The sequence below is a fragment of the Phalangium opilio genome, unplaced genomic scaffold, assembly GCF_054372755.1.
Source record: "Phalangium opilio isolate 3A_F unplaced genomic scaffold, DU_Popi_V2 ptg000056l_1, whole genome shotgun sequence".
Taxonomy (NCBI): Eukaryota; Metazoa; Arthropoda; class Arachnida; order Opiliones; family Phalangiidae; genus Phalangium; species Phalangium opilio.
Window position 1 is genome coordinate 2028533 of NW_028324175.1, and position 14688 is coordinate 2043220.

Sequence of the window (14688 nt, forward strand, 5' to 3'; positions counted from 1 at the left end):
GGGCTTCAGTGGCGCAATGGTCAGCGCGTTCAGCTGTTAACCAAAAGGTTGGTGGTTCGAGCCCAAACGAGAGAGGTTTTGTGGGGTCTCAGATGTAGCTTGAAAAGTCGTAACTTTTCATCAATACCTGACAACCATTTAATTTCTGAGCTTCCGTGGCTCAATGGTTAGCGCGTTCGGCTGTTAACCTATAGGTTGGAGGTTCTAGCCCATCCGGGAGCGGTGTTGTGATGTCTCAGATGTAACGTAAAATGTCAGAGTTTTTCCACAATACCTGACGAACATTTAATTTTTGGGCTTCCGTGGCGCAATGGTTAGCGCGTTCAGCTGTTAATCGAAAGGTTGGTGGTTCGAGCCCACCCGGAAGAGGTGTTGTGGGGTCTCAGATGTAGCGTATAAAGTCAAAACTTTTCCACAATACGTGACAACCATTTAATTTCTGAGCTTCCGTGGCTCAATGGTTAGCGCGTTCGGCTGTCAATCGAAAGGTTGGTGGTTCGATCCCATCCGGGAGCGGTGTTGTGAGGTTTCGGATGTGAAGTAAAAAGTCATAGTTTTACCTCAATACCTGACGACCATTTAATTTTTGGGCTTCCGTGGCGCAATGGTTAGTGCGTTCAGCTGTTAACCGAAAGGTTGGTGGTTCGAGCCCAAACGAGAGAGGATTTGTGGGGTCTCAGATGTAGCGTGAAAAGTCGTAACTTTTCAACAATACCTGACAACCATTTAATTTTTGGGCGTCCGTGGCGCAATGGCTAGCGCGTTCGGCTGTTAACCGAAAGGTTGGTGGTTCGAGCCCATCCGGGAGCGGTGTTGTGACGTAAAATGTCAGAGTTTTTCCACAATACCTGACGAACATTTAATTTTTGGCCTTCCGTGGCGCAATAATTAGCGCGTCGAGCACTTAATCGAAAGGTTGGTGGTTCGAGCCCACCGGAAGAGGTGTTGTGGGGTCTCAGATGTAACGTAAAATGTCAGAGTTTTTCCACAATACCTGACGAACATTTAATTTTTGGGCTTCCGTGGCGCAGTAATTAGCGCGTCCAGCTCTTAATCGAAAGGTTGGTGGTTTGAGCCCACCCGGAAGAGGTGTTGTGGGGTCTCAGATGTAGCGTTAAAAGTCAAAACTTTTCCACGATACGTGACAACCATTTAATTTCTGATCTTCCGTGGCTCAATGGTTAGCGCGTTCGGCTGTTAACCAATAGGTTGGTGGTTCGAGCCCACCCGGGAGCGGTGTTGTGAGGTCTCAGATGAGAAGTAAAAAGTCAAGGTTTTACCTCAATACCTGACGAAAATTTAATTTTTGGGCTTCAGTGGCGCAATGGTCAGCGCGTTCAGCTGTTAACCGAAAGGTTGGTGGTTCGAGCCCTCCCGGGAGCGGTGTTGTGACGTCTCAGATGTAACGTAAAATGTCAGAGTTTTTCCACAACACCAGACGAACATTTAACTTTTGGGCTTCCGTGGCGCAATGGTTAGCGCGTTCGGCTGTTAACCAATAGGTTGGTGGTTCTAGCCCATCCGGGAGCGGTGTTGTGAGGTCTCAGATGTGACGTAAAAGGTCAAGGTTTTTACACAATCACTTTTATTGAGTGTTTTATAGGGAATTAAGCTGAATTCGGTCAAAAATTTCTCCAGAAAAAAATGCATTCAAAAAAGTACCGAAAAAATCGCATGTTTTTCTTCTTCAAGATACAAAATCCGTGACAACGATTTCTTATTGAAAAATTTAATTTCAACAGTTTTTTGATTGAATATCGTTACATTTGCTTGAATTAAAGCAAAAAGTATAAAAATAATGGTTTCAGTGAACATATTTGAAAATAGTGAAGAAATACTCAAAGTATGCTTCTTTGGCCGTGAAACGTCGATTTTGAAAATGTTATTAAAAATCGGGGTAAATTTTTAATTATTGTTAAATCGAGATGAAATCACTTTCAATGAGTGTTTTATAGGGAATTAAGCTGAATTCGGTCAAAAATTTCTCCAGAAAAAAATGCATTCAAAAGTTTACCGGAAAAATCGCATGTTTTTCTTCTTCAAGATACAAAATCCGTGACAACGATTTCTTATTGAAAAATTGAATTTTAACAGTTTTTTGAATGAATATCGTTACATTTGCTTGAATTAAAGCAAAAAGTATAAAAATAATGCTTTCAGTGAACATATTTGAAAATAGTGAAGAAATACTCAAAGTATGCTTCTTTGGCCGTGAAACGTCGATTTTGAAAATGTTTTTAAAAATCGAGGTACATTTTTATTTATTGTTCAATCGAGATGAAATCACTTTTAATGAGTGTTTTATAGGAAATTAAGCTGAATTCGGTCAAATATTTCTCCTGAAAAAAATGCATTCAAAAAAGTACCGAAAAAATCGCATGTTTTTCTTCTTCAAGATACATAATCCGTGACAACGATTTCTTATTGAAAAATTTAATTTTAACAGTTTTTTGATTGAATATCGTTACATTTGCTTGAATTAAAGCAAAAAGTATAAAAATAATGGTTTCAGTGAACATATTTGAAAATAGTGAACAAATACTCAAAGTAAGCTTCTTTGGCCGTGAAACGTCGATTTTGAAAATGTTATTAAAAATCGAGGTAAATTTTTAATTATTGTTCAATCGAGATGAATTCACTTTCAATGAGTGTTTTATAGGGAATTAAGCTGAATTCGGTCAAACATTTCTCCAGAAAAAAATGCATTCAAAAGTGTACCGAAAAAATCGCATGTTTTTTTCTTCAAGATACAAAATCCGTGACAACGATTTCTTATTGAAAATTGAATTTTAACAGTTTGTTGAATGAATATCGTTACATTTGCTTGAATTAACGCAAAAATTACAAAAATAATGGTTTCAGTGGTTATATTTGAAAACAGTGAACAAATACTCAAAATGTTTTTCTTAGGCCGAGTTACGTCGATTTTGAAAATGTTATTAAAAATCGAGGTACATTTTTATTTATTGTTCAATCGAGATGAAATCACTTTTAATGAGTGTTTTATAGGGAATTAAGCTGAATTCGGTCAAAAATTTCTCCAGAAAAAAAATTCATTCAAAAAAGTACCGAAAAAATCGCAGGTTTTTCTTCTTCAAGACACAAAATCCGTGAATACGATTTCTTATTGAAAATTGAATTTTAACAGTTTTTTGAATGAATATCGTTACATTTGCTTGAATTAAAGCAAAAAGTATAAAAATAATGGTTTCAGTGGTTATTTTTGAAAATAGTGAAGAAATACTCAAAATATGCTTCTTTGGCCGTGAAACGTCGATTTTGAAAATGTTATTAAAAATCGAGGTACATTTTTATTTATTGTTCAATCGAGATGAAATCACTTTTAATGAGTGTTTTATAGGGAATTAAGCTGAATTCGGTCAAAAATTTCTCCTGAAAAAAATGCATTCAAAAAAGTACCGAAAAAATCGCATGTTTTTCTTCTTCAAGATACAAAATCCGTGACAACGATTTCTAATTGAAAAATTTAATTTTAACAGTTTTTTGATTGAATATCGTTACATTTGCTTGAATTAAAGCAAAAAGTATAAAAATAATGCTTTCAGTGAACATATTTGAAAATAGTGAAGAAATACTCAAAGTATGCTTCTTTGGCCGTGAAACGTCGATTTTGAAAATGTTATTAAAATTCGAGGTAAATTTTTAATTATTGTTCATTCGAGATGAAATCACTTTCAATGAGTGTTTTATAGGGAATTAAGCTGAATTCGGTCAAAAATTTCTCCAGAAAAAAATTCATTCAAAAAAGTACCGAAAAAATCGCAGGTTTTTCTTCTTCAAGACACAAAATCCGTGAATACGATTTCTTATTGAAAATTGAATTTTAACAGTTTTTTGAATGAATATCGTTACATTGCTTGAATTAAAGCAAAAAGTATAAAAATAATGGTTTCAATGAATATATTTGAAAATAGTGAAGAAATACTCAAAGTATGCTTCTTTGGCCGTGAAACGTCGATTTTGAAAATGTTATTAAAAATCAAGGTAAATTTTTAATTATTGGTCAATCGAGATGAAATCACTTTCAATGAGTGTTTTATAGGGAATTAAGCTGAATTCGGTCAAAAATTTCTCCAGAAAAAAATGCATTCAAAAAAGTACCGAAAAAAATCGCATGTTTTTCTTCTTCAAGATACAAAATCCGTGACAACGATTTCTTATTGAAAAATTGAATTTTAACAGTTTTTTGAATGAATATCGTTACATTTGCTTGAATTAACGCAAAAATTACAAAAATAATGGTTTCAGTGGTTATATTTGAAAACAGTGAACAAATACTCAAAATGTTTTTCTTAGGCCGAGTTACGTCGATTTTGAAAATGTTATTAAAAATCGAGGTACATTTTTATTTATTGTTCAATCGAGATGAAATCACTTTTAATGAGTGTTTTATAGGGAATTAAGCTGAATTCGGTCAAAAATTTCTCCAGAAAAAAATTCATTCAAAAAAGTACCGAAAAAATCGCAGGTTTTTCTTCTTCAAGACACAAAATCCGTGAATACGATTTCTTATTGAAAATTGAATTTTAACAGTTTTTTGAATGAATATCGTTACATTTGCTTGAATTAAAGCAAAAAGTATAAAAATAATGGTTTCAGTGGTTATTTTTGAAAATAGTGAAGAAATACTCAAAATATGCTTCTTTGGCCGTGAAACGTCGATTTTGAAAATGTTATTAAAAATCGAGGTACATTTTTATTTATTGTTCAATCGAGATGAAATCACTTTTAATGAGTGTTTTTTAGGGAATTAAGCTGAATTCGGTCAAAAATTTCTCCTGAAAAAAATGCATTCAAAAAAGTACCGAAAAAATCGCATGTTTTTCTTCTTCAAGATACAAAATCCGTGACAACGATTTCTAATTGAAAAATTTAATTTTAACAGTTTTTTGATTGAATATCGTTACATTTGCTTGAATTAAAGCAAAAAGTATAAAAATAATGCTTTCAGTGAACATATTTGAAAATAGTGAAGAAATACTCAAAGTATGCTTCTTTGGCCGTGAAACGTCGATTTTGAAAATGTTATTAAAATTCGAGGTAAATTTTTAATTATTGTTCATTCGAGATGAAATCACTTTCAATGAGTGTTTTATAGGGAATTAAGCTGAATTCGGTCAAAACTTTCTCCAGAAAAAAATTCATTCAAAAAAGTACCGAAAAAATCGCAGGTTTTTCTTCTTCAAGACACAAGATCCGTGAATACGATTTCTTATTGAAAATTGAATTTTAACAGTTTTTTGAATGAATATCGTTACATTGCTTGAATTAAAGCAAAAAGTATAAAAATAATGGTTTCAATGAATATATTTGAAAATAGTGAAGAAATACTCAAAGTATGCTTCTTTGGCCGTGAAACGTCGATTTTGAAAATGTTATTAAAAATCAAGGTAAATTTTTAATTATTGGTCAATCGAGATGAAATCACTTTCAATGAGTGTTTTATAGGGAATTAAGCTGAATTCGGTCAAAAATTTCTCCAGAAAAAAATGCATTCAAAAAAGTACCGAAAAAAATCGCATGTTTTTCTTCTTCAAGATACAAAATCCGTGACAACGATTTCTTATTGAAAAATTGAATTTTAACAGTTTTTTGAATGAATATCGTTACATTTGCTTGAATTAACGCAAAAATTACAAAAATAATGGTTTCAGTGGTTATATTTGAAAACAGTGAACAAATACTCAAAATGTTTTTCTTAGGCCGAGTTACGTCGATTTTGAAAATGTTATTAAAAATCGAGGTACATATTTATTTATTGTTCAATCGAGATGAAATCACTTTTAATGAGTGTTTTATAGGGAATTAAGCTGAATTCGGTCAAAAATTTCTCCTGAAAAAAATGCATTCAAAAAAGTACCGAAAAAATCGCATGTTTTTCTTCTTCAAGATACAAAATCCGTGACAACGATTTCTAATTGAAAAATTTAATTTTAACAGTTTTTTGATTGAATATCGTTACATTTGCTTGAATTAAAGCAAAAAGTATAAAAATAATGCTTTCAGTGAACATATTTGAAAATAGTGAAGAAATACTCAAAGTATGCTTCTTTGGCCGTGAAACGTCGATTTTGAAAATGTTATTAAAAATCGAGGTAAATTTTTAATTATTGGTCAATCGAGATGAAATCACTTTCAATGAGTGTTTTATAGGGAATTGAGCTGAATTCGGTCAAAAATTTCTCCAGAAAAAAATGCATTCAAAAAAGTACCGAAAAAAAATCGCATGTTTTTCTTCTTCAAGATACAGAATCCGTGACAACGATTTCTTATTGAAAAATTGAATTTTAACAGTTTTTTGAATGAATATCGTTACATTTGCTTGAATTAAAGCAAAAAGTATAAAAATAATGGTTTCAGTGGTTATTTTTGAAAATAGTGAAGAAATACTCAAAATATGCTTCTTTGGCCGTGAAACGTCGATTTTGAAAATGTTATTAAAATTCGAGGTACATTTTTATTTATTGTTCAATCGAGATGAAATCACTTTTAATGAGTGTTTTATAGGGAATTAAGCTGAATTCGGTCAAAAATTTCTCCAGAAAAAAATGCATTCAAAAGTGTACCGAAAAAATCGCATGTTTTTTTTCTTCAAGATACAAAATCCGTGACAACGATTTCTTATTGAAATTTGAATTTTAACATTTTGTTGAATGAATATCGTTACATTTGCTTGAATTAACGCAAAAATTACAAAAATAATGGTTTCAGTGGTTATATTTGAAAACAGTGAACAAATACTCAAAATGTTTTTCTTAGGCCGAGTTACGTCGATTTTGAAAATGTTATTAAAAATCGAGGTACATATTTATTTATTGTTCAATCGAGATAAAATCACTTTTAATGGGTGTTTTATAGGGAATTAAGCTGAATTCGGTCAAAAATTTCTCCAGAAAAAAATGCATTCAAAAAAGTACCGAAAAAAATCGCATGTTTTTCTTCTTCAAGATACAAAATCCGTGACAACGAGTTCTTATTGAAAAATTGAATTTTAACAGTTTTTTGAATGAATATCGTTACATTTGCTTGAATTAAAGCAAAAAGTATAAAAATAATGGTTTCAGTGGTTATTTTTGAAAATAGTGAAGAAATACTCAAAATATGCTTCTTTGGCCGTGAAACGTCGATTTTGAAAATGTTATTAAAATTCGAGGTACATTTTTATTTATTGTTCAATCGAGATGAAATCACTTTTAATGAGTGTTTTATAGGGAATTAAGCTGAATTCGGTCAAAAATTTCTCCTGAAAAAAATGCATTCAAAAAAGTACCGAAAAAATCGCATGTTTTTCTTCTTCAAGATACAAAATCCGTGACAACTATTTCTTATTGAAAAATTTAATTTTAACAGTTTTTTGAATGAATATCGTTACATTTGCTTGAATTAACGCAAAAATTACAAAAATAATGGTTTCAGTGGTTATATTTGAAAACAGTGAACAAATACTCAAAATGTTTTTCTTAGGCCGAGTTACGTCGATTTTGAAAATGTTATTAAAAATCGAGGTACATATTTATTTATTGTTCAATCGAGATGAAATCACTTTTAATGAGTGTTTTATAGGGAATTAAGCTGAATTCGGTCAAAAATTTCTCCTGAAAAAAATGCATTCAAAAAAGTACCGAAAAAATCGCATGTTTTTCTTCTTCAAGATACAAAATCCGTGACAACGATTTCTAATTGAAAAATTTAATTTTAACAGTTTTTTGATTGAATATCGTTACATTTGCTTGAATTAAAGCAAAAAGTATAAAAATAATGGTTTCAATGAATATATTTGAAAATAGTGAAGAAATACTCAAAGTATGCTTCTTTGGCCGTGAAACGTCGATTTTGAAAATGTTATTAAAAATCAAGGTAAATTTTTAATTATTGGTCAATCGAGATGAAATCACTTTCAATGAGTGTTTTATAGGGAATTAAGCTGAATTCGGTCAAAAATTTCTCCAGAAAAAAATGCATTCAAAAAAGTACCGAAAAAAATCGCATGTTTTTCTTCTTCAAGATACAAAATCCGTGACAACGATTTCTTATTGAAAAATTGAATTTTAACAGTTTTTTGAATGAATATCGTTACATTTGCTTGAATTAACGCAAAAATTACAAAAATAATGGTTTCAGTGGTTATATTTGAAAACAGTGAACAAATACTCAAAATGTTTTTCTTAGGCCGAGTTACGTCGATTTTGAAAATGTTATTAAAAATCGAGGTACATTTTTATTTATTGTTCAATCGAGATGAAATCACTTTTAATGAGTGTTTTATAGGGAATTAAGCTGAATTCGGTCAAAAATTTCTCCAGAAAAAAATTCATTCAAAAAAGTACCGAAAAAATCGCAGGTTTTTCTTCTTCAAGACACAAAATCCGTGAATACGATTTCTTATTGAAAATTGAATTTTAACAGTTTTTTGAATGAATATCGTTACATTTGCTTGAATTAAAGCAAAAAGTATAAAAATAATGGTTTCAGTGGTTATTTTTGAAAATAGTGAAGAAATACTCAAAATATGCTTCTTTGGCCGTGAAACGTCGATTTTGAAAATGTTATTAAAAATCGAGGTACATTTTTATTTATTGTTCAATCGAGATGAAATCACTTTTAATGAGTGTTTTTTAGGGAATTAAGCTGAATTCGGTCAAAAATTTCTCCTGAAAAAAATGCATTCAAAAAAGTACCGAAAAAATCGCATGTTTTTCTTCTTCAAGATACAAAATCCGTGACAACGATTTCTAATTGAAAAATTTAATTTTAACAGTTTTTTGATTGAATATCGTTACATTTGCTTGAATTAAAGCAAAAAGTATAAAAATAATGCTTTCAGTGAACATATTTGAAAATAGTGAAGAAATACTCAAAGTATGCTTCTTTGGCCGTGAAACGTCGATTTTGAAAATGTTATTAAAATTCGAGGTAAATTTTTAATTATTGTTCATTCGAGATGAAATCACTTTCAATGAGTGTTTTATAGGGAATTAAGCTGAATTCGGTCAAAAATTTCTCCAGAAAAAAATTCATTCAAAAAAGTACCGAAAAAATCGCAGGTTTTTCTTCTTCAAGACACAAGATCCGTGAATACGATTTCTTATTGAAAATTGAATTTTAACAGTTTTTTGAATGAATATCGTTACATTGCTTGAATTAAAGCAAAAAGTATAAAAATAATGGTTTCAATGAATATATTTGAAAATAGTGAAGAAATACTCAAAGTATGCTTCTTTGGCCGTGAAACGTCGATTTTGAAAATGTTATTAAAAATCAAGGTAAATTTTTAATTATTGGTCAATCGAGATGAAATCACTTTCAATGAGTGTTTTATAGGGAATTAAGCTGAATTCGGTCAAAAATTTCTCCAGAAAAAAATGCATTCAAAAAAGTACCGAAAAAAATCGCATGTTTTTCTTCTTCAAGATACAAAATCCGTGACAACGATTTCTTATTGAAAAATTGAATTTTAACAGTTTTTTGAATGAATATCGTTACATTTGCTTGAATTAACGCAAAAATTACAAAAATAATGGTTTCAGTGGTTATATTTGAAAACAGTGAACAAATACTCAAAATGTTTTTCTTAGGCCGAGTTACGTCGATTTTGAAAATGTTATTAAAAATCGAGGTACATATTTATTTATTGTTCAATCGAGATGAAATCACTTTTAATGAGTGTTTTATAGGGAATTAAGCTGAATTCGGTCAAAAATTTCTCCTGAAAAAAATGCATTCAAAAAAGTACCGAAAAAATCGCATGTTTTTCTTCTTCAAGATACAAAATCCGTGACAACGATTTCTAATTGAAAAATTTAATTTTAACAGTTTTTTGATTGAATATCGTTACATTTGCTTGAATTAAAGCAAAAAGTATAAAAATAATGCTTTCAGTGAACATATTTGAAAATAGTGAAGAAATACTCAAAGTATGCTTCTTTGGCCGTGAAACGTCGATTTTGAAAATGTTATTAAAAATCGAGGTAAATTTTTAATTATTGGTCAATCGAGATGAAATCACTTTCAATGAGTGTTTTATAGGGAATTGAGCTGAATTCGGTCAAAAATTTCTCCAGAAAAAAATGCATTCAAAAAAGTACCGAAAAAAAATCGCATGTTTTTCTTCTTCAAGATACAGAATCCGTGACAACGATTTCTTATTGAAAAATTGAATTTTAACAGTTTTTTGAATGAATATCGTTACATTTGCTTGAATTAAAGCAAAAAGTATAAAAATAATGGTTTCAGTGGTTATTTTTGAAAATAGTGAAGAAATACTCAAAATATGCTTCTTTGGCCGTGAAACGTCGATTTTGAAAATGTTATTAAAATTCGAGGTACATTTTTATTTATTGTTCAATCGAGATGAAATCACTTTTAATGAGTGTTTTATAGGGAATTAAGCTGAATTCGGTCAAAAATTTCTCCAGAAAAAAATGCATTCAAAAGTGTACCGAAAAAATCGCATGTTTTTTTTCTTCAAGATACAAAATCCGTGACAACGATTTCTTATTGAAATTTGAATTTTAACATTTTGTTGAATGAATATCGTTACATTTGCTTGAATTAACGCAAAAATTACAAAAATAATGGTTTCAGTGGTTATATTTGAAAACAGTGAACAAATACTCAAAATGTTTTTCTATGGCCGAGTTACGTCGATTTTGAAAATGTTATTAAAAATCGAGGTACATATTTATTTATTGTTCAATCGAGATGAAATCACTTTTAATGAGTGTTTTATAGGGAATTAAGCTGAATTCGGTCAAAAATTTCTCCAGAAAAAAATGCATTCAAAAAAGTACCGAAAAAAATCGCATGTTTTTCTTCTTCAAGATACAAAATCCGTGACAACGATTTCTTATTGAAAAATTGAATTTTAACAGTTTTTTGAATGAATATCGTTACATTTGCTTGAATTAAAGCAAAAAGTATAAAAATAATGGTTTCAGTGGTTATTTTTGAAAATAGTGAAGAAATACTCAAAATATGCTTCTTTGGCCGTGAAACGTCGATTTTGAAAATGTTATTAAAATTCGAGGTACATTTTTATTTATTGTTCAATCGAGATGAAATCACTTTTAATGAGTGTTTTATAGGGAATTAAGCTGAATTCGGTCAAAAATTTCTCCTGAAAAAAATGCATTCAAAAAAGTACCGAAAAAATCGCATGTTTTTCTTCTTCAAGATACAAAATCCGTGACAACTATTTCTTATTGAAAAATTTAATTTTAACAGTTTTTTGAATGAATATCGTTACATTTGCTTGAATTAACGCAAAAATTACAAAAATAATGGTTTCAGTGGTTATATTTGAAAACAGTGAACAAATACTCAAAATGTTTTTCTTAGGCCGAGTTACGTCGATTTTGAAAATGTTATTAAAAATCGAGGTACATATTTATTTATTGTTCAATCGAGATGAAATCACTTTTAATGAGTGTTTTATAGGGAATTAAGCTGAATTCGGTCAAAAATTTCTCCTGAAAAAAATGCATTCAAAAAAGTACCGAAAAAATCGCATGTTTTTCTTCTTCAAGATACAAAATCCGTGACAACGATTTCTAATTGAAAAATTTAATTTTAACAGTTTTTTGATTGAATATCGTTACATTTGCTTGAATTAAAGCAAAAAGTATAAAAATAATGCTTTCAGTGAACATATTTGAAAATAGTGAAGAAATACTCAAAGTATGCTTCTTTGGCCGTGAAACGTCGATTTTGAAAATGTTATTAAAAATCGAGGTAAATTTTTAATTATTGGTCAATCGAGATGAAATCACTTTCAATGAGTGTTTTATAGGGAATTGAGCTGAATTCGGTCAAAAATTTCTCCAGAAAAAAATGCATTCAAAAAAGTACCGAAAAAAATCGCATGTTTTTCTTCTTCAAGATACAAAATCCGTGACAACGATTTCTTATTGAAAAATTGAATTTTAACAGTTTTTTGAATGAATATCGTTACATTTGCTTGAATTAAAGCAAAAAGTATAAAAATAATGGTTTCAGTGGTTATTTTTGAAAATAGTGAAGAAATACTCAAAATATGCTTCTTTGGCCGTGAAACGTCGATTTTGAAAATGTTATTAAAATTCGAGGTACATTTTTATTTACTGTTCAATCGAGATGAAATCACTTTTAATGAGTGTTTTATAGGGAATTAAGCTGAATTCGGTCAAAAATTTCTCCAGAAAAAAATGCATTCAAAAGTGTACCGAAAAAATCGCATGTTTTTTTTCTTCAAGATACAAAATCCGTGACAACGATTTCTTATTGAAATTTGAATTTTAACAGTTTGTTGAATGAATATCGTTACATTTGCTTGAATTAACGCAAAAATTACAAAAATAATGGTTTCAGTGGTTATATTTGAAAACAGTGAACAAATACTCAAAATGTTTTTCTTAGGCCGAGTTACGTCGATTTTGAAAATGTTATTAAAAATCGAGGTACATATTTATTTATTGTTCAATCGAGATGAAATCACTTTTAATGAGTGTTTTATAGGGAATTAAGCTGAATTCGGTCAAAAATTTCTCCAGAAAAAAATGCATTCAAAAAAGTACCGAAAAAAATCGCATGTTTTTCTTCTTCAAGATACAAAATCCGTGACAACGATTTCTTATTGAAAAATTGAATTTTAACAGTTTTTTGAATGAATATCGTTACATTTGCTTGAATTAAAGCAAAAAGTATAAAAATAATGGTTTCAGTGGTTATTTTTGAAAATAGTGAAGAAATACTCAAAATATGCTTCTTTGGCCGTGAAACGTCGATTTTGAAAATGTTATTAAAATTCGAGGTACATTTTTATTTATTGTTCAATCGAGATGAAATCACTTTTAATGAGTGTTTTATAGGGAATTAAGCTGAATTCGGTCAAAAATTTCTCCTGAAAAAAATGCATTCAAAAAAGTACCGAAAAAATCGCATGTTTTTCTTCTTCAAGATACAAAATCCGTGACAACTATTTCTTATTGAAAAATTTAATTTTAACAATTTTTTGATTGAATATCGTTACATTTGCTAGAATTAAAGCAAAAAGTATAAAAATAATGCTTTCAGTGAACATATTTGAAAATAGTGAAGAAATACTCAAAGTAAGCTTCTTTGGCCGTGAAACGTCGATTTTGAAAATGTTATTAAAAATCAAGGTAAATTTTTAATTATTGTTCAATCGAGATGAAATCACTTTCAATGAGTGTTTTATAGGGAATTAAGCTGAATTCGGTCAATCATTTCTCCAGAAAAAAATGCATTCAAAAGTGTACCGAAAAAATCGCATGTTTTTTTTCTTCAAGATACAAAATCCGTGACAACGATTTCTTATTGAAAATTGAATTTTAACAGTTTTTTGAATGAATATCGTTACATTTGCTTGAATTAAAGCAAAAAGTATAAAAATAATGGTTTCAGTGGTTATTTTTGAAAATAGTGAAGAAATACTCAAAATATGCTTCTTTGGCCGTGAAACGTCGATTTTGAAAATGTTATTAAAAATCGAGGTACATTTTTATTTATTGTTCAATCGAGATGAAATCACTTTTAATGAGTGTTTTATAGGAAATTAAGCTGAATTCGGTCAAAAATTTCTCCTGAAAAAAATGCATTCAAAAAGTACCGAAAAAATCGCATGTTTTTCTTCTTCAAGATACAAAATCCGTGACAACTATTTCTTATTGAAAAATTTAATTTTAACAGTTTTTTTGATTGAATATCGTTACATTTGCTAGAATTAAAGCAAAAAGTATAAAAATAATGCTTTCAGTGAACATATTTGAAAATAGTGAAGAAATACTCAAAGTAAGCTTCTTTGGCCGTGAAACGTCGATTTTGAAAATGTTATTAAAAATCAAGGTAAATTTTTAATTATTGTTCAATCGAGATGAAATCACTTTCAATGAGTGTTTTATAGGGAATTAAGCTGAATTCGGTCAATCATTTCTCCAGAAAAAAATGCATTCAAAAGTGTACCGAAAAAATCGCATGTTTTTTTTCTTCAAGATACAAAATCCGTGACAACGATTTCTTATTGAAATTTGAATTTTAACAGTTTGTTGAATGAATATCGTTACATTTGCTAGAATTAACGCAAAAATTACAAAAATAATGGTTTCAGTGGTTATATTTGAAAACAGTGAACAAATACTCAAAATGTTTTTCTTAGGCCGAGTTACGTCGATTTTGAAAATGTTATTAAAAATCGAGGTACATATTTATTTATTGTTCAATCGAGATGAAATCACTTTTAATGAGTGTTTTATAGGGAATTAAGCTGAATTCGGTCAAAACTTTCTCCAGAAAAAAATTCATTCAAAAAAGTACCGAAAAAATCGCAGGTTTTTCTTCTTCAAGACACAAAATCCGTGAATACGATTTCTTATTGAAAATTGAATTTTAACAGTTTTTTGAATGAATATCGTTACATTTGCTTGAATTAAAGCAAAAAGTATAAAAATAATGGTTTCAGTGGTTATTTTTGAAAATAGTGAAGAAATACTCAAAATATGCTTCTTTGGCCGTGAAACGTCGATTTTGAAAATGTTATTAAAATTCGAGGTACATTTTTATTTATTGTTCAATCGAGATGAAATCACTTTTAATGAGTGTTTTATAGGGAATTAAGCTGAATTCGGTCAAAAATTTCTCCTGAAAAAAATGCATTCAAAAAAGTACCGAAAA

General features: G+C 29.6%; 1 non-coding gene across 1 annotated transcript; it reads left to right on the forward strand.

Moving 5' to 3' along the window:
* The first annotated feature begins 443 nt into the window (after window positions 1-443).
* TRNAD-GUC (transfer RNA aspartic acid (anticodon GUC)) lies at window positions 444-516 on the forward strand. The gene has a single exon. It is a non-coding gene; the product is annotated as a tRNA-Asp (tRNA).
* Window positions 517-14688: the final 14172 nt, after the last annotated feature.